The 26,918-nt window shown below is 46.2% G+C and overlaps 1 protein-coding gene across 2 annotated transcripts in view; it reads right to left on the bottom strand.

The window, feature by feature from the left end:
- The window catches only part of TIAM2 (TIAM Rac1 associated GEF 2), a 519,289-nt gene that overhangs the window by 393,715 nt on the left and 98,656 nt on the right, over nt 1-26,918 (bottom strand). For both annotated transcript variants that reach the window (XM_075339675.1, XM_075339674.1), the window contains exon 2: nt 690-768. The gene's annotated coding sequence lies outside the window, so the exon portion shown is untranslated. The remainder of the gene's footprint in view (nt 1-689; nt 769-26,918) is intronic.

The raw sequence follows: 26,918 nt of genomic DNA on the forward strand, positions 1-26,918 counted from the left end.
GTTATGTTGTGTAAAATACAATTATTTCCTATGACAGACATGTCATGGGTGGTGAGTGACTAGTCTAATAAATGATTTGCTTACATGTACTGATTTATACATAATATATTGTTCATTTACATGTAAGGTAAAATTCCAGATATTGCTATAAAAACGGAGTTGCTCTTTAAAAAACACCAAGTGAGTATCCAACAGATATTAGAAGCTGAATATGAGCAGGATTATCTTTGCCACTCTTCTTTTTCCATGTTGCCCAGAGTAATTTTAAACAATCTTTCTGACTCATCACACCATAGGGTTATGTTTGAAGGCCAAGCTTTCATTTGCCAAGAATAAATGATCTTTCTTTTAAAGGTACAATTAATGAAAATAATACTGGAAATAGACAAAAGTTATAAAGGATCAATGCATCTTCTCAACCCTGTCTTTGCTTGACCTGCTAAATTCCGACATATAAACGCACATCTGGACCTTAATACATATAAGATATGGATTGAATTAGCATTTCACGTATAAACTGATTTGTAAATATTGTATGTCTTATAGTAGTTTTCAAGTCTCATGGGGAGAATTTTTTTTCAATGAAATAAAGTCTCATATTGCTACAATACAATAATACATAATAATGCAAAGCAACAAAAACTCTTCTCGTCCTAATAACAATGGTCGTAATGTTAATAAATACTTACAAGCTGCAGCCTCCTCTTCTAAAAGGCACAGAGGATCGTACGGAAACATGGAGCGTCTGCAAACTCTTCCCATCGAGGTCTGCAAAACAAGGAGATGCCTTTCATAATGGAGAAAGAATGAGGCACATTAGTAGCAGATGTGGGAATTCGAAGGAGGTCACTGAGGGTCTCCAGGGTTTTCAAGCTTCAATTGGTAAATTTGGGGACCGCAGAATTTGGTGGAGCCAAAAAGAAAACATTGTTTAACCCTTTAGATTACTTCTTTCAAGTTATAATTAGAACATAAAATGATCATATACAATATTCTTCATTAAATATTTTTTTTCACAGTGATATAAGTCCTGATATATGACCACATGTAATATATTTAGAGATGGTAATGAATAGCTACATGGTGAACTCATAACGCAGTTATATGAAGAGTTTGGCAATTCTACCGTTTCAGTTTCAATTTCACCGTATTCATATACCGATTTCTGTCCAACTGAAAAAGGTGAGCAACTGAACAGACACAGACCACTCTGCCGTAGATGACATACTGCAGACGAAGCGTCGAGCACTGTCAATAATTACGCTAGATTTTTTTTTTACCTATTTATGGATACAAAAAGGTTATTTGTATTAATACTTTTGGGAGGTCTTGCTTTAAAGGAAATCTATCACCCCATCTGAGAGCAGCATGATGTTGGGGCAGAGATCCTGATTCCAGTGATGGGTCACTTATTGAGCTGTTGAAGTTTGGATACAATCACCATTTTATTTTCTGCAGATCTACCAGTTCTCTGAATGTGGATCTCTGTATAACATAGCCCACACCACTGATTGACAGCTTTTTGTGTACACTGTGCGTAGATGAAAAATGAAAATCAGTCATGGGGCAGAATTATAGAAACCTCATGAATATGAAGGAGTACACAGCAGCAGGTTTGCTAGTCCTCTGGTCTTAAGGGGGCTTTACACGCTGTAACGTCACTAAAGCGATGTCGTTGGGGGTCACGGTGTTTGTGACGCACATCCGGCGCCATTAGTGACGTCGCAGCGTGTGACAGGCTGGAGCGACCTAAACGATTGCAAAAAAGACAAAAATCGTTTGTTTTGGAGAGGTCAATTAATAACAAAAAATCGCTGTAAGGTAAGTAGCGATGTTGTTCCTCGTTCCTGCGGCATCACACATCGCTATGTGTGACACCGCAGGAGCGACGAACATCTCCTTACCTGCCTCCACCGGCAATGCGGAAGGAAGGAAGGAAGTGGGTGGGATGTTACATCCCGCTCATCTTTGCCCCTCTGCTTCTATTGGCCGGCCGCTTAGTGACGTTGCGGTGACGCCAAACGCACCACCACCTTGAGGGAGGGATTGTTTGGCGGTCACAGCGACGTCGCTGAACAGGTATGTGCGTGTGACGCTTTAATCTCCTACTGACATAACAACGATTTTATCAAAACTACTGTAAGCAGCCCAGCAAGTGACACATCACTGGAATCAGGGTCTCTGCCTCTACATTATACTCTGAACTGAATGCAATATTGTATTTATTTAGTTCTGAGTAGGGTTCCCTGTGGGGTTCCCTTGCATCGACTGAGTGAGGTCCCCTTGCATGGATTGAGTGAGGTTCCCTTACATGGATTGAGTGAGGTTCTCTTACATGGATTGAGTGGGGTTCCCTTACATGGATTGAGTAAGGTTCCCTTATATGGATTGAGTGGGGTTCCCTTGCATGGATTGAGTGAGGTTCCCTTACATGGATTGAGTAAGGTTCCCTTACATGGATTGAGTGAGGTCCCCTTGCATGGATTGAGTGAGGTTCCCTTACATGGAATGAGTGAGGTTCTCTTACATGGATTGAGTGGGGTTCCCTTACATGGATTGAGTAAGGTTCCCTTACATGGATTGAGTGGGGTTCCCTTACATGGATTGAGTAAGGTTTCCTTACATGGATTGAGTAAGGTTCCCTTACATGGATTGAGTGAGGTTCCCATGCATGGATTGAGTGAGGTTTCCTTACATGGATTGAGTAAGGTTCCCTTACATGGATTGAGGGAGGTTCCCTTGCATGGACTGAGTGAGGTTTCCTTACATGGATTGAGTGAGGTTCCCTTACATGGATTGAGTGAAGTTCTCTTACATGGACTGAGTGAGGTTTCCTTACATGGATTGAATGGGGTTTCCTTACATGGATTGAGTTAGGTTCCCTTACATGGATTGAGTGAGGTTTCTTTACATGGATTGAGTGGGGGTTCCCTTGCATGGACTGAGTGAGGTTTCCTTACATGGATTGAGTAAGGTTCCCTTGCATGGACTGAGTGAGGTTCCCTTACATGGACTGAGTGAGGTTCCCTTACATGGATTGAGTGAGGTTTCTTTACATGGATTGAGTGGGGGTTCCCTTGCATGGATTGAGTAAGGTTCCCTTACATGGATTGAGTAAGGTTCCCTTGCATGGACTGAGTGAGGTTCCCTTACATGGATTGAGTGGGGGTTCCCTTGCATGGACTGAGTGAGGTTCCCTTGCATGGATTGAGTGAGGTTCCCTTGCATGGACTGAGTGAGGTTTCCTTGCATGGACTGAGTGAGGTTTCCTTGCATGGACAGAGTGAGGTTTCCTTGCATGGACAGAGTGAGGTTTCCTTGCATGGACTGAGTGAGGTTCTCTTGCATGGACTGGGTGAGGTTCACTTACATGGATTGAGTGGGGTTCCCTTACATGGATTGAGTGGGGGTTCCCTTGCATGGACTGAGTGAGGTTTCCTTACATGGCTTGAGTGAGGTTCCCTTACATGGATTGAGTGAGGTTCCCTTGCATGGATTGAGTGAGGTTTCCTTACATGGATTGAGTGAGGTTTCCTTACATGGATTGAGTGGGGTTCCCTTACATGGATTAGGTGAGGTTCCCTTGCATGGACTGCGTGAGGTTTCCTTACATTGATTGAGTGAGGTTTCCTTACATGGATTGAGTGAGGTTTCCTTACATGGATTGAGTGAGGTTCCCTTGCATGGACTGAGTGAGGTTTCCTTACATGGATTGAGTGAGGTTTCCTTACATGGATTGAGTGAGTTTACCTTACATGGATTGAGTGAGGTTCCCTTGCATGGACTGAGTGAGGTTCCCTTACATGGATTGAGTGGGGGTTCCCTTGCATGGACTGAGTGAGGTTCCCTTGCATGGATTGAGTGAGGTTCCCTTGCATGGACTGAGTGAGGTTTCCTTACATGGACTGAGTGAGGTTTCCTTGCATGGACAGAGTGAGGTTTCCTTGCATGGACAGAGTGAGGTTTCCTTGCATGGACAGAGTGAGGTTTCCTTGCATGGACTGGGTGAGGTTCACTTACATGGATTGAGTGGGGTTCCCTTACATGGATTGAGTGGGGGTTCCCTTGCATGGACTGAGTGGGGGTTCCCTTGCATGGACTGAGTGAGGTTTCCTTACATGGCTTGAGTGAGGTTCTCTTACATGGATTGAGTGAGGTTCCCTTGCATGGATTGAGTGAGGTTTCCTTACATGGACTGCGTGAGGTTTCCTTACATGGATTGAGTGAGGTTTCCTTACATGGATTGAGTGAGGTTTCCTTACATGGATTGAGTGAGGGTCCCTTGCATGGACTGAGTGAGGTTTCCTTACATGGATTGAGTGAGGTTTCCTTACATGGATTGAGTGAGTTTTCCTTACATGGATTGAGGGAGGTTCCCTTGCATGGACTGAGTGAGGTTTCCTTACATGGATTGAATGAGGTTTCCTTACATGGATTTAGTGAGGTTCCGTTGCATGGACTGAGTGAGGTTTCCTTACATGGATTGAATGAGGTTTCCTTACATGGATTGAGTGAGGTTCCCTTACATGGATTGAGTGAGGTTCCCTTGCATGGACTGAGTGAGGTTTCCTTACATGGATTGAGTGAGGTTTCCTTACATGGATTGAGTGAGGTTTCCTTACATGGATTGAGTGAGTTTCCCTTACATGGATTGAGTGAGGTTTCCTTACATGGATTGAGTGAGGTTTCCTTACATGGATTGAGTGAGTTTTCCTTACATGGATTTAGTTTACTTGCTGCAGTAATTTCTAATTTAATAGTATAAGGTTGGCATCATAAATTTTATAACATTTTATATCTTATATACAGGTGGCACAGTGGCTCAGTGGTTAGCACTGCAGCCTTGCAGAGCTGGGGTCCTGGGTTCTAGTCCCACTAAGGACACCATCTGCAAGGAGTTTGTATGTTCTCCCCGTGTTCGTGTGGGTTTCCTCCAGGTTCTATGGTTTCCTCCCACACTACAATAACATACTGATGGGGACTTTAGATTGTGAGCCCCAATGGGGAAAGTGTTGCCTTTGTATGTAAAGCGCTGTGGAAGTTATAGCGCTATATAAATGAATAAATATTATTATATTATATAATGGTTTAGCTGTTTGCTTTCGTCCAATAAAAGCAGCATTTACATGGACTTTTCTTCTTCCCAGGAAAAGCAATTTATTACATGCACTTTCCTTTATGCAATGACGTGCGGTGGTGGTGGTGGTGATATGTCAGCCCCCAACATGCCAATACAATGGACAAGCAAGAAAGAAAAGCCCGGACGCCTGCCCTGAAAGGGCTCAAGGGAGGGCAACATCACTGAGGAGGGATGCTAGGCCTGAGGGTTAGCAAGGGGTTAATGTGCAGGGTATTTTGTGCGGGAAAAGTGGGAGGTGGAGTTATAGGGCTGTGGGGCCATGTAATTGGTCAGGGGGTTGCTAGTGTAGGGGAGTATATACAGGGCTGGATTAGGAGGTGGGAGGTCATTCACTACCTGGAAGACGTCTGGAATTGTTGCTGAATCGCTTGGATCCTGAAGATCGAGGGCTTCGTGGTACAGATGAAGAGGAGGAGGAGCAGCTGCAGCGATGGCCCGGCGAAGTCGGCGGCTCTGCAGATGGGACCCCTCTGTCTCCGAAGCGGCAACGAAGACCACGGTTTCCTTAGCGCCTCAGCCCGGAGATGCTGCCGAGGACCCGACGGCGGAGAAGGAGCCCCAGCGGAAGACCCACGGCAGCGGCGGCGGATCCAGGAAACGGGACAAAGCGAGGCCTGGGCCGGAAGTCAGGCCACGGGCATCAAGGCAGCGGGGCGGTGAGTGACGTGGCCGGCCTCCCCTCCACTTCCGGTTCGCGGGGCGCAGTGTGATGCGCGCGTCGCAGCTGCGTGGCCCACCGCACTCACCTGCCCCGCCGAGCTCGCCTGACCCGCCGCGCTCGCCTGACCCGCTGCGGTCACGTGGGTCGGCGGTGTCACGTGGGTCGGCGATGTCACGTGGGCCGGCGGCGCGGTCATGTGTGGACCCAGGAGAGAAGACGTCGCGGTGACCTGCATCGGAAGTCGGCAGCGGGGCGGTGAGTGACGTGACCGGCCTCTCCTCCACTTCCGGGTTGCGGCGCGCACTGGTGACGCGCGCGTTGTGGCCACGTGACCCGGCGCGGTCACGTGGTCTGGCGATGCGGTCACGTGCTTCGGCGCTGGTGTCAGCTGACCCGGAAGTGTCGACGATGAATACTGCAGCGATCGGCGGCGGCTGCAGAGCAAGATGCGGGGAGGATTTCACAGACTCAGACGGCAGTCCATCAGCGCTGCGGGCAGTGGTAAGTGACATCACTGGCCCTTACAGCCTCAGATTGGTACGGCGCAGGGGTCAGCGTGATACCGTGGGCGGCGCGGCCACGTGACCCATGGCGCGGTGCGGGGTCTGGCGGCGCAGTCACATGCCCCTGGCGTCACGGTCGTCTACTACTGCGGGGGATCTAGGTGGAACAGCCTGAACGGGGTCCAGCAGGCAGTGGCGGCACGTCTGGCGCTGGCTCGGGGGGTCAGCAAATGACAGGGCTGACCCAGAGCTGGACTTGTCACGTGATCGTCTGCATATTCCAGGAGTGCGGCCTGCGCAGCCGCGTAGGGTCTGGTCAGCGGCTGGGTGGCAGCACGTGTTCCAGCTGGCGGATGTACGGCTGGAACACACCACCCCCCCTAAGTTGTGGCTCCGAGCCGGTGACTACTTGACAAGCGTCCCCGGCTGGCCGGTCAGTCCGGCCGGTTGCGTTGCGGCCCTGGAGGGCTACAACCTGCGTTTACCCGTGGAGAAGATGGTGGTGCTCGACGCGGAGGACACGTGACGGCTGTTCCGTGGGATCCCATGGAGTCAGCCTAGTAAGTTAAGGCTCACTTAAAACCTTGTATTAATGCTTGGATTATGGTGGGTGGTAAGGGTGTCGATATGTATGATTTTGGGTGCAATAGGGCGGTAGTTTGTTTGTCAGCAGGTTTCGTCAGGAGGTTGGGGGCCCTGTGTACGGCGTTGAATTTTGTGTGTGAGTGGTTGCTACGTGGTCCCGGATGCCTTGCTATGCACTTCATGAGCGTTGGGGTTTTTTTTCATGCTAGGGTGTCTATCTATAGGTGACGACTTTATTCTGGTTGGCGTAATTGCGCTTGCATTCTCTGGGTGATTTTGTATGATTGGGTGATTTCCAGGTGGTTTGTGACTGATTCAGGTGGAAGGCGGCGGCGGGGCGGTGATTGAGGCAGGGATACGAATACTTGCAAAGGGGTGGTGGATAGCCATGTTCACGGCAATTCCATGGTTTCTGTAATGGTCATGGGGGTCTTTTAGCTAGAGGATTATCGCGGTTCATAGTATTTGATAAGGGTTCGATGGTAGTCCACTGACATGGTGGCCCGGCCTGCGGGGGTGCATTTGCAATTGGCGTCTTACTCTTGAGCGTTGCATGGGGTGTGTGCTATTTGGGAGGTGAAGGGTAAGGTGGTTGCGTTTTAAGAGGGGTGTCTTATATTTTATAGGCATCGGGCTAGGTCTGGTTCTCCAACTGGTGTTGTGTGAGTACTGGGGGTATTTTGCTGGTTCACTGGGGCGCGGCATGTTTTGTTGCGGCCAGATGTTAAGGTCGAGATGATTGGGACAGCAGTTCTTTGGAGATCTGTCCTTCCTTGCGGCGATTGACGACACCTTTCTGGGGGTCTTGAAATTGACCATTCACCTGTATGCGGTGCCCAGGCTAGCCGTCTATTAACAGGAGTAATAGGCGATTAATGTAAAAAAAAAAAAAAAAGGAGGCACGATTTTGTTGCCTTTGCCTGTAATCGGGTTTTCAGTGTTTTGTTTCCGATGTCTTTCGTACATATATTGTGTGGAGCTGGATGTTTTATGGTTGCGCAATGTCTGGTTATTGTGGTCTATGGTTCGGGTTCGGTCCCATAGTTGGGGGATTATCCAATATTCGGGATGGTTGAGTGCTTATTTTCTGTTTCTGGGACAACCTGGGCTTGCTAAGCTGTTTCTTCATGCCCAGGGTGTATTTGCAGAGTTAGAATGTGTGTGATAAGTCGATGTGTGTGGTTCGTATAGGTGGGGCCCTATGTCTGAGGTCCGGTTACGGGCCATTATCAGGTTCCCGTGTATATCGTGCTACTGTTTTGTGGTCCAGTTTGGCTTCTTGAATTCGTGGGTTCACGTGCCGTTTGGGGGTTCATGGGGAGATTACGGGAGTCTGCTGGCAGTGTCTGCACAGGGGCAGTTTTAACAAGTTTTATACGCGCGGATTGGTATGCGGTTCTTAGTAGGGTTGCCAGCTTAACGTTGGCAGTCCGTATCGGGCGGCATTCGTCATGGCGGTTGATAGTAGCTCCACAGGAGTTTATTATAAGAGTAGGTGGTTCTCGTTTACGATGGGTTTGGGTGTTTCTTTCGGGTACAGCTGACTTGGCTTTGCCTTATGGGTATATGGTTCGTCTTGGTGTGTTTCTTCCTGGTGCCCCCGGGTAGGGGGCTCGGGTAATGTGTCGGTGCGAGGAATAAGTGACATTTGGGTTGGGTGATCCAGTATGTGGCTTATTGGTGTCGGGGGGCCTCCTATTGGCGACTTGTGGGAGTTTCCAGCCAGCTAGTGCTGCTGGCAGGTGTTGTTCCATTTGTTGGTTATGCGGACAGATCGTGGGGCCTGTTATGGGTTTTGCCGGCTGTCACGCGGTGGTGTAGCCTCTCCCGGCACTACATTGCCGGGTGGTTCCTTTGGTCTTACGCATTGGTCGGGACCGGCAGGTATCACGGGTACACAGTGGTGCGGTGCAGCTGTGGGTGAGGTATTTGAACTAGTGTGCGAGTAGGTCACAACTATGCCATTACCTCCCGCAATGTCGGGCTGGATGGCTGGGGTAGCGGTGTGCACTGGCTCTTATGGTTTAAGGACATGGTAATCGTCTGGGGCGGTGCCCCGTTTGGGGGTTGTTTTGCAGCGCTTTAGAGCTGAATGGCGGACAGGCACCAGGCACAGAGAACAGAATAAAGAATTTTAACAACATACTTGAACGATTCGTTCTGAAACCAAAGAAGATTTTTTTTTTACTTTTAATACAAGCAATGATAAAAAAAGCATAATGGAACCCTATACATGATTTCACTCTGCAATTCAAACCAGTGACCTTTCACTTGGGAATCAGCCTAATAACCACTGAGCTGTTAGGGAATGTGACAACAGGTTGAAATTTGTAGCATACCAGAAGAAAAAAAGAATTAAAACACCAGAAGCAAAACAATTACAATGCAGTGACATGACAAGAATCTGCATAACTAATCATATGCTAAATAGTTACAAGTCAAATTTATGTATGCTATAGCCAACATGATTGTCTATAAAATGAAGGTAGTCCCACGCTCAAAGCTGTAGAGGATGGTGAGTTATGGAGACTGAAAATGAAAAGTTGAAAACATTGTTACCCTTTTGCTTGTCACTGTAAAACTAAATCTGTTAAAAACCGAAATCCTTGTGTACTGAATGCACTACCCAAGACAATTTGATTAATTCCCACTAGCCACAGTTTTGAAATGTGCCCTAAAAACTAATTTCTTTAGACTGGCCTAACACCTCATCTCCCTTATCTTAAGGCCACTTTACACGCTGAGACATCGCTAGCGATGTTGCTGCCGATCGCATCCGCCCCTGTCGTTTGTGCGTCACGGACAAATCGCTGCCCGTGGCGAACAATATTGGTAGTACGCGTCACACGCACATGCCTTCCTAACGACGTCGCTGTGGGCGGCGAACAACCTCTTTTTTAAGTGGGCGGTTCGTGCGGCGTCACAGCGACGTCACACAGCGGGCCACCAATAGAAACGGAGGGGCGGAGAGCAGCCACATGAACGTCATTCCCACCTCGTTGCCGGAGGACGCAGGTATGGTGTTGTTCGTCGTTTCCAGGATGTCACAGGTAGCGATGTGTGCTGCTTCAGGAACGACCAACAACCTGCGTCCAAAATGAGCAACGATATTTTGAAAATGAATGACATGTCAACAATCAACGATTTGGTGAGTATTTGGGATCATTAGCGGTCGCTCGTACGGGGTCACAAACAACGACGTCGTTAACGAGGCCAGATGTGTGTCATGAATTCCGTGACCCCAGCGGTATCTCGTTAACGATGTCATTGCGTGTAACGGGGTCTTAACTATTCCCATTTTGCTTTTACAAAGTTTTCCTCCAAATCTGGTCCCTCACTGATTCTGTGGCGCCCTGGAAAAGCCAGGTCGTCACAGGTACTGCAACAACACACCCCACACCCCGAGATAGGCACACCAGTCACACACAAATCCTTGTTGCCTCCCTCCAGGGGCTGATGTCCACACCAGGTGGGGTGGAGCCAGGCGCTTGGCCCCACCCACTGAGGAGTTCACAGTCCTGGATGCGGGAAAGGAAGTCAGATCAGTTAGGGAAAGTGAAGGAGTAGGAGTAAAGTGGCAAGTGAGGAGCAGACTGACCGTGTCCGGGTACGTGGCCCAGGCACCGAGAGCAAGGTTGGCAGACGGTAGTGGCCATCTGCAGGAGAGGACGATTGACGCAGAACCGTAGGACCGGGGATGGGCGGTGGCCTGCCGGTACCGAACCGGGGAGCGAAGAGAAGCCAGCACAAACCGGCAGGGCCTGCGGACCCCGACCAGGCTTGGAGTCGCCGTTAAACCGGTCAAATCCGCTAGCGACCGGAACCTCCGGGGTTTCCTAGCAAAAAAGACCCGACTGAAGGCAACCGTCCAAACCGAGAAAGGGAAACACAACTACCGCCACAGTTAGAATTCCCAGGGCCAGAGCCTGCGGGCAAAAGGGGCTCATCCGGCCCATATTCAAGCTGGGGAGCGGGTTACCGGTGGGAAGCCATCGGGGCCGAAGATACACAACAGGTGCAGGGAAAGGCAGCCACCACCAACCTACCGGGAGGAAACACAGCAGCCGGCTGCGGGACCCGTCCATCCAGCCGTTTGTTTTACCGGAGACTCTGTATCCATCATTGGCTGAGTGAGTACCACCGTGCCGTGCGGCACCGTGCTGCCCCCGCGACCCTGCACCTCCCCAACCCTGCCTCCCCGTCACACCTCACCGGGCCCCGGAACCACCAACCCCCCTACCCACGGAGGGGAGAGAAACATCTCGGCTGCTCCCTATCATCGCTCCCGGGATTCCTGTCCAGAGCAGCGGTGGTGTCCCAACCTCACCACACACCGTGGGTGGCATCACAGAGCAACTCCCCAAACCCAAAACCACCCCTTTCACTCACGGGCGAGGAGCGCCGCTCGAGTCCCCGGATCCGGCCCACCGCTCGAGCCACCGAGCAGCCAGCAGCAGGCAGCAGCAGCGCCGGACCCGAGCGTTGGCGAGCACAGCGCCCTCCCCGCCCGCGACAATTCTCCTTACACAATCTCCATGCACATAATAACACTCTAGCTGGCAACTGGTTTATGCAGAATTATTTGAATATTGTTTAGATTATATTGATAGTTGGACCAGACAATACAAGCTTTATTACTACTATTAATATTATTATTATTATTTATATTAAAATTATCATGGTAATATTGCCATATTAATTGACTACTTGTTTAAAGGAAATCTAGTAATTTTGCAACTTCCATAGTGGCCACTGGGCATTTTTTTAGACTCCTATTTCCTGTCTTTTCAGGACTAGTTTTCTGCAAGGCTCAATAATATCAGAGGCAGGATTATAATGTCAGGTAGCACTTCTCTACACAACTAATAGCGCAATATCCACCCCTACATTCACAATCTCCTTTGCACATGCTCATTAAATCCTTCACTACAAATGATAATCAGAGTCTATTTATCGTGGCTAATGCACCTGTGTAGTTGAAACAACAGGAAGCTGGAGTCTAAAGAAGCTCGAGAGACCAGTGTGAAAGATGGAAGATACATATTTTTTATTTTTACATACCAATTGTAATATGGAAAAAATATTGACAACAATTTTAAAAAATATAAATTTACTAGCTGTTGTACCCAGCGATGCCCAGGATAGTAACTAAGTCTCTTTCTGTCTCTCTCCCACCCTCCCTCTCTGACAATCTCTCTATCTCCCAGTCTCCCACCCTCCCACTCTCTCTCTTTCCCACTATCCCTCTCCCTCACCATCCCTCTCTCCCCCTCTCTCTCTTTCCCACTATCCCTCTCCCCCACACTCCCTCTCTCCCACTGTCCCTCTCTCTCTCCCTCTCTCCCACTCTTCAACTTTCCCACTCTCCCTTTCACCATTAACCCCTTCACGACCGGCCGATTTTTCGCTTTCCGTTTTTTTTTTCGCCATTCTTTTTCTGAGAGACGTAACTTTTTTATTTTTCAGTCAATATGGTCATGTGAGGGCTCATTTTTTGCCGAACGAGCTGTACTTTTAAATTAAACCATAAGTTTTACCATATAGTGTACTGGAAAACGGCAAAAAAATTCCAAATGCAGAAAAATTGCAAAAAAAGTGCGATAGCACTATTGTTTTTGAGATATTTTATTCATTGTGTTCACTGTATGGTAAAACTGATGTGTGGTTATGATGCCTCAGGTCAGTGCGAGTTCGTAGACTCCAAACATGTATAGGTTCACTTTTATATAAGGGGTTAAAAAAATTCGGAAGTTTGTCTGCAAAAAGTGGCGCATGTTTTACGCCATATTCCGTGACCCGTAGCGTCCTCATTTTTCGGGATCTATGGCTCAGTGACGGCTTATTTTTTGCGTCTCAAGCTGACGTTTTTAACGGTACCATTTTTGCGCAGATGCTATTATTGCATTTTGCGCAAAAGTTGTGGCGACAAAAGACCGTCATTTTGGAGTTTGGAATTTTTTTGCTGCTACGCCGTTTACTGATCAGATTAATTGATTTTATATTTTGATAGATTGGGCGTTTCTGAACGCAGCAATACCAAATGTGTGTATATTTTTTATTTTTTTAACCCTTTAATTTTCAATGGGGCGAAAGGGCAGTGATTTGAACTTTTAGGTTTTTTTGTTTTTTTTATTTTTTAAAACTTTTTTTTTACTTTTTCTTATTTTACTAGTCCCCCTAGGGGGCTATAGCGATCAGCAATTCGATCTCTCTGCACTATCTGCTGATCACAGCTACACAGCTGTAAACAGCAGATACGTGCACCTCCTGCTTCCCTGGCCTCCGTACAAAGCGAAAGTGAAAGTGGTTCATGTCTCGCACAGGAGTCATCACATGACCCTGTGCTACCATGACAACGACCGGAAGTCACGTGATCATATCACGTGACTTCCGGTATCGGGCGGTAAGTAAAACTTTACCGCGATCGCGTTTATAAAGGCGCTGTCACATATTGACAGCGTCATTTCAGGGGTTAAACGGCACGAGCAGATAACGATTCTGCTCGTGCCTAGCAGGCACACATCTCAGTTGTGAAAATCAGCTGAGATGTGCGCCGATCGCAGCATGCTGCCGCCGGCAGACCGCGGGCAGTAACGTTAGGACCGCTAGGACGTCATTTTATTGCCCGCGGTCGTTAAGGGGTTAAAATCATATCATCTGACACATAAGCTGTCATACTAAGAATGTCCTTCATTGCCTATAGCAACCAAACAGAACTCTTATTAATAACGTGTAGAAAAACAGAAGTAAAGCTGTGATTGGTCACCACAGGCCACCAGATAAATGTCTAGTCTAACTGTGAAAACAGCCAATATACAGTATATTACTCACACATCCAAACACACACATCCAAACAGTAAGTGTTTTTTTTGGGGGGCAAATAACTGTAAAGTGTGGGGTTAAAGTTTCACCTCGAAACATAGTTTACGACATTCCCTAAGCCAAATGAAGAAGCTGTGAAAAATGTAATTGTAAATGTGATGGTGCAGATTCCTTTAGTGGACATACACACAGTTGAAACTAGAACTTTACATACACTATCTAAAAAGACACATCTGCATGATTTTTTCATTATCTCATGTGAAATCAGAATAAACCTTTCCCGTTTTAGGTCAATTAGGGACCAAAATTATTTATATTTGTCAAATGCCAGAATAATGAGAGCGAGAGATAATGTTTAGGGCATTTTATTATTTTCTGCAAAGCCAAAAGTTTACATACATTAGTATTTGGTACCATTGCCCTTAAACTGTATGACTTGGGTGAAACGTTTTAGATCTCCTTCCACAAGCTTCTCACAATAGTTGATACAAATTTGGGCCCATTCCTCCTGACAGAACTGGTATAACTGAGCCATGTTTGTAGGTTGCCTTGCTTGCACCTGCCTTTTCAGATTTGCCCATACATTTTCAATAGGATTGAGATCAGGGCTTTATGATGGCCACTCCAAAACATTGAATTTATTATCCTTAAGCCATTTTCTAACCAGTTTGGCAGTATGCTTCAGGTCATTGTCCATTTGGAAGACCCATTCCCGCCCAAGCTTTAAGTTCCTGGATGATGTCTTGAGATGTTGCTCCAGTATTGCCATATAAACTTCTTTCCTCATGATGCCATCTACAGTATTTTGTGAAGTGTACCAGTCCCTCCTGCAGAAAAACATGTGTTCTTTTGGCTTCAAAGCTTCTCCCTATTTCCTCCGAACGTAATGATAGTCATTATGGCCAAACAGTTCAATTTTAGTTTTGTCAGACCACTGGACATGTCTCCAAAAATTAAGGTTTTTGTTCCTGTGTGCATTTACAAACATTACTCTGGCTTTTTTATGTTTATTTTGGAGTAATGGCGTCTTCCTGGCAGAGTGGCCTTTCAGCCCATGTTGATACAGTACTCATTTCACTATGAATAACACAATCTTACCAGCTTCCGCCAGCATCTTCACAAGATGTTTTGCTTTTGCTTGGGTTGATATGCACATGTCTGACCAAAGCATGTTCATCTCTGGTACACAAAACTCTTCTCCTTGCTGAGCGGTGCGATGGCTGGACATTTCCATCTTGTTTGTATTTGTGTATAACTGCATGACGAACCTTCTGGTATCTGGAAATTGCACCCAAGGATGACCCAGACTTGTGCAAGTCCACAATTCTCTTCCTGTGATCTTGGCAGATTTCTTTTGACTTTCCCATGATGCTACAGAAAGAAGTGTGTTTGAAGTGTGCATTAAAATACATTCACAAGTGTGTCTCGAATTAACTCAAATGTTACCAATAAACCTATCAGAAGCTTCCAAAGACATGAGATCATCATATGGGCTGTCCCATATTGTTTAAAGGCATAATACTCTTGGTGGATGTAAACTTGTGACTTTGTGGAAAGTAATACAATTGCCTTAAAACATTCTCTCTCTCTCTCATTATTCTGGCATTTGGCAAATATAAACAATTTTGGTTTTTAATTGACCTAAATGTGAAAAGTTTATTCTGATTTCATGTCAGATAGTGAGAAAAACATGCAGATGTGTCTTTTTAGATAATGTATGCAAACTTCTGGTTTCAACTGTACATACACACATACAGTCAGGGCCAGAAATATTTGGACAGTGACACAAGTTTTGTTATTTTAGCTGTTTACAAAAACATGTTCAGAAATACAATTATATATATATATATATATATATATATATATATATATATATATAATATGGGCTGAAAGTGCACACTCCCAGCTGCAATATGAGAGTTTTCACATCCAAATCGGAGAAAGGGTTTAGGAATCATAGCTCTGTAATGCATAGCCTCCTCTTTTTCAAGGGACCAAAAGTAATTGGACAAGGGACTCTAAGGGCTGCAATTAACTCTGAAGGCGTCTCCCTTGTTAACCTGTAATCAATGAAGTAGTTAAAAGATCTGGGGTTGATTACAGGTGTGTGGTTTTGCATTTGGAAGCTGTTGCTGTGACCAGACAACATGCGGTCTAAGGAATTCTCAATTGAGGTGAAGCAGAACATCCTGAGGCTGAAAAAAAAGAAAAAAATCCATCAGAGAGATAGCAGACATGCTTGGAGTAGCAAAATCAACAGTCGGGTACATTCTGAGAAAAAAGGAATTGACTGGTGAGCTTGGAAACTCAAAAAGGCCTCGGCGTCCACGGATGACAACAGTGGTGGATGATCGCCGCATACTTTCTTTGGTGAAGAAGAACCCGTTCACAACATCAACTGAAGTCCAGAACACTCTCAGTGAAGTAGGTGTATCTGTCTCTAAGTCAACAGTAAAGAGAAGACTCCATGAAAGTAAATACAAAGGGTTCACATCTAGATGCAAACCATTCATCAATTCCAAAAATAGACAGGCCAGAGTTAAATTTGCTGAAAAACACCTCATGAAGCCAGCTCAGTTCAGGAAAAGCATTCTATGGACAGATGAGACAAAGATCAACCTGTACCAGAATGATGGGAAGAAAAAAGTTTGGAGAAGAAAGGGAACGGCACATGATCCAAGGCACACCACATCCTCTGTAAAACATGGTGGAGGCAACGTGATGGCATGGGCATGCATGGCTTTCAATGGCACTGGGTCACTTGTGTTTATTGAGGACATAACAGCAGACAAGAGTAGCCGGATAAATTCTGAAGTGTACCGGGATATACTTTCATCCAACATTCAGCCAAATGCCGCAAAGTTGATCGGACGGCGCTTCATAGTACAGATGGACAATGACCCCAAGCATACAGCCAAAGCTACCCAGGAGTTCATGAGTGCAAAAAAGTGGAACATTCTGCATTCTGCAATGGCCAAGTCAATCACCAGATCTTAACCCAATTGAGCATGCATTTCACTTGCTCAAATCCAGACTTAAGACGGAAAGACCCACAAACAAGCAAGACCTCAAGGCTGCGGCTGTAAAGGCCTGGCAAAGCATTAAGAAGGAGGAAACCCAGCGTTTGGTGATGTCCATGGGTTCCAGACTTAAGGCAGTGATTGCCTCCAAAGGATTCGCAACAAAATATTGAAAATAAAAATATTTTGTTTGGGTTTGGTTTATTTGTCCAATTACTTTTGACCTCCTAAAATGTGGAGTGTTTGTAAAGAAATGTGTACAATTCCTACAATTTCTATCAGATATTTTTGTTCAAACCTTCAAATTAAACGTTACAATCTGCACTTGAATTCTGTTGTAGAGGTTTCATTTCAAATCCAATGTGGTGGCATGCAGAGCCCAACTCGCGAAAATTGTGTCACTGTCCAAATATTTCTGGACCTAACTGTATATACCTACACACATACATACACTCAGCTTTATGTATTACATTACAAAAAATCTGATTTACACAATAAGTAATTTTTTGATGATAGCTTCCCTTTAAAGCTAGGGATTCACAGCAATTTTGGCAGCAACACATATTGTGTGACTAAAAATCGTGCCATGGCAATGCTACAGTGCTCCATAATGAAAATGAATGTAGTCACGCAAGCATTTTATCAGCCTCCTATTTTCTATGTTTTTATCTTTGTGTTTAATTGCAAAGTGATATAATGTCTTGTGGCCAAGATCAAATCCAGAATGGTTGTAACAACAGGAGGTGTGTGAGTTGATCATTTGGCATGTGGAACTTCTGAAACCCATATGTTCCTGAACATGTTTCTAACATTTAACAGCTTACATTTAAAGCGTAACTCTTATTTTAATTTTTATCTAATAATAATGTAGAGCAAGCAATTTTATGTAACTTTCAAATATACTTTATAAATCAAATCAGGAAGGAAACCTTTCAAAAACCTCCTGGAAGATGTCCCCCTAGACCAGACATGGGCAAGGGGCGGCCCGCGGGCCACATCCGGCCCGCCTGCTCTCTGTGACCGGCCCGCCCGTCTTCAGCCGGTGCAGTGGAGCCGGGCTGCAGCGTGCCGAGCAGGGAGAGATCCTGTGCAGGTCCGCACAGTCAGTGCAGGCAGCGGAACGCAGGAGTCTTTCCTCTGTTCCCTGCCGGCACTAATTGTCAGTGACACACGCGCGCGCTCTGACGTTGTCAGTACTGCGCTGCGTGTGTCATTTCAAAAGTTCCCGCCCGCCCTGCAGGAGAAGGAGCAGCACAGCAGACGGAATAATTCATCTTGCAGGACCTGCGATGATGTCACGCCCATGTGACTGTGTGGGAGGAGACCTAGGATGCCGGGCAGAAAGCAAAGATAGTGAATCCTGAATGAGATGTGGACACATGATGACTGGTAATGAGAAAAGAGGGGAAATGAGGGGGAGGGGGGCTGCAGGGTGAGTGCATATGAGGGAAGATGGAGTTGCAGGGTGAGTGGCATATGAGGGAAGATGGAGTTGCAGGGTGAGTGGCATATGAGGGAAGATGGAGTTGCAGGGTGAGTGGCATATGTGGGAAGATGGAGCTGCAGGGTGAGTGCATATGAGGGAAGATGGAGCTGCAGGGTGAGTGCATATGAGGGAAGATGGAGTTGCAGGGTGAGTGGCATATGTGGGAAGATGGAGCTTCAGGGTGAGTGCATATGAGGGAAGATGGAGTTGCAGGGTGAGTGGCATATGTGGGAAGATGGAGCTGCAGGGTGAGTGCATATGAGGGAAGATGGAGTTGCAGGGTGAGTGGCATATGAGGGAAGATGGAGTTGCAGGGTGAGTGGCATATGAGGGAAGATGGAGTTGCAGGGTGAGTGGCATATGTGGGAAGATGGAGTTGCAGGGTGAGTGGCATATGTGGAAAGATGGAGTTGCAGGGTGAGTGGCATATGAGGGCTGCAGACTGACAGAAGGATGTGAAGGGGTGCAGAGTGTTTGAGAGGGGTAAATTGGGGTACAGGCAGGGTGAGATATGTGGGCATGGTGTGTGACATATGGGGGTGTAGTGTGTGTGATATGGGGGTGCAGGCTGTATGGGGTGTAGTGTGTGTGATATGGGGGTGCAGGCTGTATGGGGAGCAGGGTGTGTGACATATCGGGGTGTAGTATATTACAGGTGTGCTATATGGAGGTGTATATAGTGGTGTAGTATATGGGGGTATAGTGATGTAGTATATTACAGGTGTGCTATATGGAGGTGTAGTATATTACAGGTGTGCTATATGGTGGTGTAGTATATTACAGGTGTACTATATGGAGTTGTAGTATATTACAGGTGTGCTATATGGGGGTGTACTATATTACAGGTGTAGTATATGGGGTGTAGTGATGTAGTATATTACAGGTGTACTATATGGAGGTGTAGTATATTACAGGTGTGCTATATGGAGGTGTATATTACAGGTGTGCTCTATGGAGGTGTAGTATATTACAGGTATGCTATATGGAGGTGTAGTATATTACAGGTGTGCTATATAGGGGTGTAGTGATGTAGTATATTACAGGTGTGCTATATAGTGGTGTAGTGATGTAGTATATTACAGGTGTGCTATATGGAGGTGTAGTATATTACAGGTGTAGTATATGGGGTGTAGTGATGTATATTACAGGTGTATATAGGGGTATAGTGATGTAGTATATTACATGTGTACTATATGGAGTTGTAGTATATTACAGGTGTGCTATATAGTGGTGTAGTGATGTAGTATATTACAGGTGTGCTATATGGAGGTGTACTATATTACAGGTGTAGTATATGGGGTGTAGTGATGTAGTATATTACAGGTGTAGTATATAGGGGTGTAATGTAGTATATCGGAGGTGTATTATATAGTGGTGTAGTATAATACAGGTGTATATGGGGGTGTAGTATATTACAGGTATATGGAGGGAGTGTAGTATAATACAGGTGTAGTATATAGGGGTGTAGTGGTGTAGTTTATTACAGGTGTAGTATATGGAGGGGGTGTAGTGATGTAGTATATTGGGTAGAACTGAGGTAATTATATTAGTCCGGCCCTCTAAACCAATCCCAATTTCTCATGCGGCCCCATGGGAAAATTGCCCACCCCTGCCCTAGACTGTTTCTGAACCAGACATAACCTCTTTGTCAGAGAAAATCCGTCTTCAGCTCCACACACACTGAATACGGCCTTCTGAGGGTGGGGGAGGACCCTACGCAGCATGAGCACCCAGCAGCAACTGATGCATAGTCAGTTTACCTCAGACTACAGAACAGTGCTGAGCTCTGTATGGGTGTCAGCACAAGCTCCTCTGCCCTTCCTCACACAATCTTATCTGATCTGTCTTCCTGCTCTGCTCCAAGTGACTTCTCAGTATTTTGTCAGCAACTGGCACACAGCCTCTCCCTCTCCACTGTGCACATAGCCCCCCTGCACTGTGCACACAGTCCCCCCACCCCCTGCACTGTGCACAAGATCCTCTGATGTCATCTAGCTCCTGCTCAGCTCAGTAACAATTCACTTCCCAGCTGCTGACTCCTGTGTCTGTGACTAATACAATTTCAGGTAATGTGCCTCAGCAGCACACTCAATAAATGTTATTATGCACAGTACATCTCTGTCCAGCAGTTCACACTCTGCTAACATTACAGACATGACAGATAGAGATATATAGATATGTTTATCTAAATCTATATCTATAGATATCTATCTTATCTATCATAGCTATCTATAATCTATATATCTATATATCTATCTGAGACATGCAGAGAGATAGATAGATACATAGATAAGATAGATAGATAGATAGATAAGATAGATAGAAGTATGAAATATACACAGTTGTGCCCAAAAGTTTACATACCCTGGCAGATTTTTTGATTTCTTGGCCTTTTTTCAGAGAATATGAATGATAACACAAAATCCTTTTTTCCACTCATGGTTAGTGGTTGAGTGAAGCCATTTATTGTCAAGCTACGGTGTTTTCTCTTTTTAAATCATAATGACAACAAAAAATATCCAAATGACCCTGATCAAAAGTTCACATACCATGGTGATTCTGGCCTGATAACATGCACAGAAGTTGACATAAATGGGTTTGAATGGCTAATAAAGGTAACATCCTCACCTGTAACCTGTTACTTGTAATTTGTGTGTGTGCATAAAAGCTGAGTGATCTTCTGGGATCCAGACTTTTGCATCTTTCATCCAGCCACTGACATTTCTGGATTGTGAGTCATGAGGAAAGCAAAAGAATTGTCAACGGATCTACCGGAAAAGATAGTTGAACTGTATAAGGCTATGTGTGCACGTGTGCGCTCTGCACCGCACCTAAAAGGTGCGCTTCAGAGCGCAGCTGAAAAGCTCTGTTCTGAAGCGCATGGTGCCGGCAGAGAACGTGCGCTCTGACTGCAGCTCCTGCCATAGACATAGCAGGGGCTACCAGCAAAGCGCACGGAAGAAGTGACATGTCACTTCTTAGAACGCGCGCTTCGGGCAGCAGCCGAAGCGCTGCGCTCTAAGACGCCATGTGCGCACGGCCCCTGCACAATCTCCATAGACTGTGCAGGAGACGCAGGACGCATGCAGTTACGCTGCGCTACAAAGCGCAGAGTAACTGCATTAATACGCACACGTGCGCACATAGCCTAAAACAGGAAAGGGATACAAAAAGATATCCAATGAACTGATAATGCCAGTCAGCAGTGTTCAAACTGTGTCAACCAATGGAAAATCAGGGGCTCTGTAAAAACCAAACCTCGATCAGGTAGACCAACAAAAATTAGTTACACTACTGCCAGGAAAATTGTTCGGGATGCAAAAAAAACCCCACAAATAACATCAGTTGAAATACAGGACTCAGTGAAAACTAGCGGTGTGGCTGTTTCAAGATGCACAATAAGGAGGCACTTGAAGAAAAATGGGCTGCATGGTCGAGTTGCCAGAAGAAAGCCATTACTCCACAAATGCCATAAAGTTTCTCGCCTTTAACAGCACAGAGACAAGCCTCCAAACTTCTGGAACAAGGTAATTTGGAGTGATGAGACCAAAATAAAACGTTTTGGCCACAACCATAAATGTTACATTTGGAGAGGTGTCAACAAGGCCTATAATGAAAGGAACACCATTCCTACTGTAAAGCACAGAAGTGGATCGCTGATGATGTGGGGACGTGTGAGCTACAAAGGCACAGGAAACTTGGTCAAAGTTGCAGGAAAGATGAATGCAGCACATTATCAGCAAATACTGGATGCATATTTGCACTAATCAGCCTTGAAACTGAGCATGGGACGTACTTGGTCGTTCCAACATGACCATAATCCAAACTACAAGGCCAAGTTGACTTGTCATTAGCTAAAGAAGAACAAAGTGAAGGTTCTAGAGTGGCCATCTCAGTCTCCTGACCTCAATATCATTGAGCCACTCTGGGGAGAACTCAAGCACGCAGTTCATGCAAGAAAGCCCAGGAATTTGCAGGAACTGGAGGCTTTTTGCCAAGAAGAATGGGTAGCTTTGGCAGCTTTACCATCTGAGAAATAAAGAGCCTCATCCACAACCACAAAAGAATTCAAGCTGCCATTGAGGTTAGATGGGGCAATACACGGTATTAAGAACTGGGGAATGTGAACTTTTGATCAGGGTCATTGGGATGTTTTTGGTTGTCATTATGATTTAAAAAGAGAAAACACAGTAGTGACAATAAATGGCTTCACCCACCCACTAACCATGAGTGGAAAAAAAGATTTTGTGTTATCATTTATATTCTCTGAAAAAAGGTGTAGAAAGCAAAAACTCTGCCGGGGCATGTAAATGCACAACTGTATATATAGAGAGAGATAGTGGAGATAAAATATAGAAATATAGATAGAAGTAAGAGATACATGTACCACCCGGGGCTCGGCCGGCTGCCGATCCGCTCGGATCCGTGCTCGTCAGTGGGTGGCTCGAGCTCCTTACGGACCCGGGGGTCACGTCGCTCTGAAAGGGAGTTGCTGGCGCTACGTGAGGGGTGGTGTTTGGTGGAGAGGTCCACAGCCGGGGCCGCGGTTGTTTGGGGGTTAAGTTCGCGACGCCACCCACGGGTTGTGGTGAATGGATGGATGGCACCACCGCTGCCGTTGACTAGGCTCCCGAGGACGGTGTTGCACAGCTTGGTGTTGACCCCCTCCGTGGGTAGGGGGGATGATGGTCCCAGGGGCCCGAGGGAGGTGCTGAGTCGGGGGAATGTATGATGCTGCTGGCGTGTCGGTGCGGTGCGGCGCGGTGCGCGGCCCGAAGGCACTGTTGTACTCACTATTACAAACACGCTGGAGTCTCTGGTAAACCAAACAAGATGGTGAACGGTGCCCCCAGCCAGCTGCGCTTTTCCCCTTTTCAGGTTGGTGGTTTCCTCCTTTCTCCTGCACCTCACTTGTGTAGAAAATGATGACTCCTATGCCTGAGCAACGGTAATCCGCTCCCCAGCCTGAGGAATGCCAGTAGAGCCCGTGTGCCCGCAGACGCTGGCCCATGGGGTTTCGATGCCTGGGCGGTGGCTTTCTACCCCTATCGTTGGGCTGTTGTCTTCAGTCGGGTCTTAGGTGGGAAAGGGCCTAAAGTCCAGTCCTCAATCAGTTGATTTGACTCAGTCCAGTTGTTTCTGAGCCTCATACTGGGTCTGAGTACCCCTCCTGGTGCTCCGGTTTCCAATTGGTTCCCCGGTTCGGTACCGGCGGGCCACTACCCGGTCCCGGTCCCTTACAGTTCCACCAGCTGTAATCCCAGCTCCTGCAGGTGCCCACCACCGTCTGCCTCCTTGCCAGAGGTGACTGGGCTCCAACCAAGACACCTGGTGTTAGACTGTGGAAGACCTGGACACCGGTCTGCCCTTGAACTCCACTCCACTTCACTGTCAAAACTAATCTCATCTGTTTTCCTGCAACAGGTCCTGTGAACTTCTCGGTGGGTGTGGCCAACTGCCTGGCTCCGCCCCCTGGTGTGAACAACAAACCCTGAGGGAGGTGACAAGGTTTTTGTAGGTTGGCTGCTGTCACCTTATTAGAGGGGGAGGTGTTTGTGTGAGGCCTACCTGTAACTAACTGGCTAGTCCAGGGCGTCACACACATATGGGTTAAAACATATATATATATACACTGTATAGTAAGGGTGTATTATGGTAGGTGAGGGATGGATATTTTGGGTCACTATCTACATAAGAGAGCTCACTTGCACATTTATTATTACCTGAAAACAATCTTCAAGCAGGTTTACTGCTGTTGATGGATCTTCTATTAATTTTTTTACCATTCTTCTACACTGAGTGCACGAATATTAGGCATGGAAGTATTTTGTCCATATCATCATTTTATGCAGATTTTCCAACTAAGGATACAACACCCTTTATCAAGATGTGCAGAATTATTAGGCAGCTTGTTTTCTTCATGAAAATGGGCCAAAAAAAAAGATTCATTAGACTCTGAAAGGTCAAAAAGCATTAAAAGTCTTACAGAGGGATGCAACACTCCTGACATTGCTAAGATATTGGGGTGTCATCACAGAACCATCAAAAGTTGTGCAGCTCATAGTGAACAGGGTTGCAAAAAACATGAAGAAAAAAAGAGATACATTAACTGCCCAAGATTTGAGAAGAATAAAAAGTGAAGCGACCATGACCCCATTATCCTCCAGTGCTGTCATATTCCAGGACTACAACCTCCCTGGAGTGTCCAGTTGTACAGGAAAAAAATTGCATCTTTGAAGAATACCATGATTTTCATGCAGAACATTACTCCATTGCATGCATCAAAGTACTGCTTTCCTTGGCTAGCCAGTAAAGGCCTTAGAGATGAAAGAATAATGACATGGTCCCTTCCTCACCTGACCTAAACCCTATTGAGAACTTGTGGGCCCTTGGTATGTGAGAGATTTACGTTGAAGGAAAACAATGCCCGTCTCTGAACTATGTCTGGTAGGCTGTGGTTGGTGATGCCCAAAAAGTTGATCATCAATAGATTAAGAAACTGACAAACTTCATGGACTCCATTGCACTTGGCCGGTTTAAATGCTAATGTGAGCGAGACCTAAGAGAGACAAAACCTTACTTTTACTTAAAAAGGTTGTACAGGCTTCGGGTTCAAGCCTGCAGTTACTGTTTGTGACTGCAGACTTGTGAATACTCACAGTGTGCACAATACGTGCTGTCAAAATTCTCGGGTGTCAGTGACTGTAGCAAGCATACACATAACTGCAAATATGTAATTTGCATACATGCTGTCTTGTACCGACTAGATGTGCTTGGCCTCACTCAAAACAAGTGCAAGGGTTTTGCGGAAGCGCTTCAGAGGGTATGGCGTCGTGACATCATGTCGTGTGTCATGACCTTGAGCGTGCATGTGCAGAATCACCCTGAGCTCCATCAAAGTTGGAAGTCTTAAGGATAGGCCATCAATGTAAAAGTACTGGACAAACCCTTTAAAACACAAAAGTTGTTGCAATTGAATGTGAATCTTTGGACTAGCTGAGTACTGTATTTGCGGGGTTATGTTTTGTTTGTACCTCTTAATGGGAATTTGTCAGCTGGTTTTTGTTAACTCACTTGAGATCTGGACAATGTAGTCAAAGAGTCCCTGAATCCATATATGTACCACTTAGATTACTGGGTGCATCAATTCTGACACAATCAAAGTTTTTAGATTTAGCCGTGCATCAGAGATGAGAAAGCTGCCCCTGCTCATACCAGGCTCTCTATGTACATTTCTATAGAATGTGAGGTGCTAATCATAAGAGAGGGCGGAGTCGGACAATATGGCACTAGCCAGCTATTTACAGCAATGATAATGCCCTAAATATAAAACACTCAGCACAGGAAGTGGTATGTGACACATCCAAGAATTCCGTGTTTTAATCCCTACAGCATGTTGTCATCTGATTACATAGCAAAAACCTGCTGACAGATTCCTTTTAACTTTATGTTTTGTGCAGATTGTGTTATAATTTCTGACACAGTTTAAAACCCATTCCTATGTGTTGTATGCATAATTTGAAGGAAGAATTAATTGTTCTTAGGTGCTTAAATGCACCTAGAGGACAGCTCATTTAATTTACTGAACTAAGTGGTGTAGTGCCCAGCCCCGGTCCCAGCGTGACGTCCACGCGCGCTCACACTCGCATACGCCGGTGGGGGCGTTCCCCCACTTACTTGTCCAGCAGCTCTGCGGCATCCGGTCCCAGCATGGTATCTCCACGTGTCCCCGCTCCCAGACCATGACGGGGGCGTCCTCCCTCTCACCCATCTGGCAGCTCCATCCCCTCCTCTTCTGTCCTGGAGTCTGCTGTAACCTCTTCCTGCTTCCAGGCCACATGCATTCTGTAAGTGCCCATAGGCTGCGCGCATGGCCACGCCCTCTTTCTTAAAGGGCCGGTGTGCCATTAAACGGAAGCAACACCTGAGGTCATCTATTACCCTAAAGATATTTAAGACCGCCTCCCCTTATAGGAGGCGCCTGAGCATTGTTGCCTATAGTGTGTTGCTAGTTCTCAGGTCCCTGTATGTTACTGTGTCTATTCCTGTATCAGTCTCCTGTTGCTAATCTCGGTCTTGTCATATAGCCTGCTCCACACCATTGCCAGTGTGCCGTCACGTCTGAACAGTCACCAGAGTGCCACCACGTCTGTGTCTATACCATAGTAACGCCAAGCCAGAGCCATCACCACAGTGCCGCCAAGCCTGAGAGCCATCACCCCAGTGCCGTCTCATCTCAGCTTACACCTCTGTGCCGCCACATCTGAAAACCCAGCACTGAATATTGTTACTCTAATTGTCCATAAGAGACTATCACCTTTGGTCCCTGGCTGCCGTGCATTTAGGCCTTCCATTTGGAGCACCTCACAATCCCAGTATAGGAGTTCGCTGCTGGTTGCTCCTTCAGGGGAGTCCAGTGCACGGTCCAGTGGGTCCACCCCCGGATGGTTGCCACCCTTCGGTGATCATAATAAGTGGTTTGTGAATACAAGATGAGTTAAAAAACACGAGTTAAAAACGGCAGTTGAAAGAAAGAATTCAAAACCTAAGTCCTAATTTTTTCCATAATTTTTTATTATTCTTTGCTTTTTTATTTGAGTCGATAATGGTTGCAAGATTGGAAGTTTTCCGTTTAGTGCACAGTATGCCACACATAAACACACCTGGAGCAGCAGTTCAAGGGTAAATAGGCCTCTGACAA

Source organism: Anomaloglossus baeobatrachus, chromosome 3, assembly GCF_048569485.1.
Source record: "Anomaloglossus baeobatrachus isolate aAnoBae1 chromosome 3, aAnoBae1.hap1, whole genome shotgun sequence".
Classification (NCBI taxonomy): Eukaryota; Metazoa; Chordata; class Amphibia; order Anura; family Aromobatidae; genus Anomaloglossus; species Anomaloglossus baeobatrachus.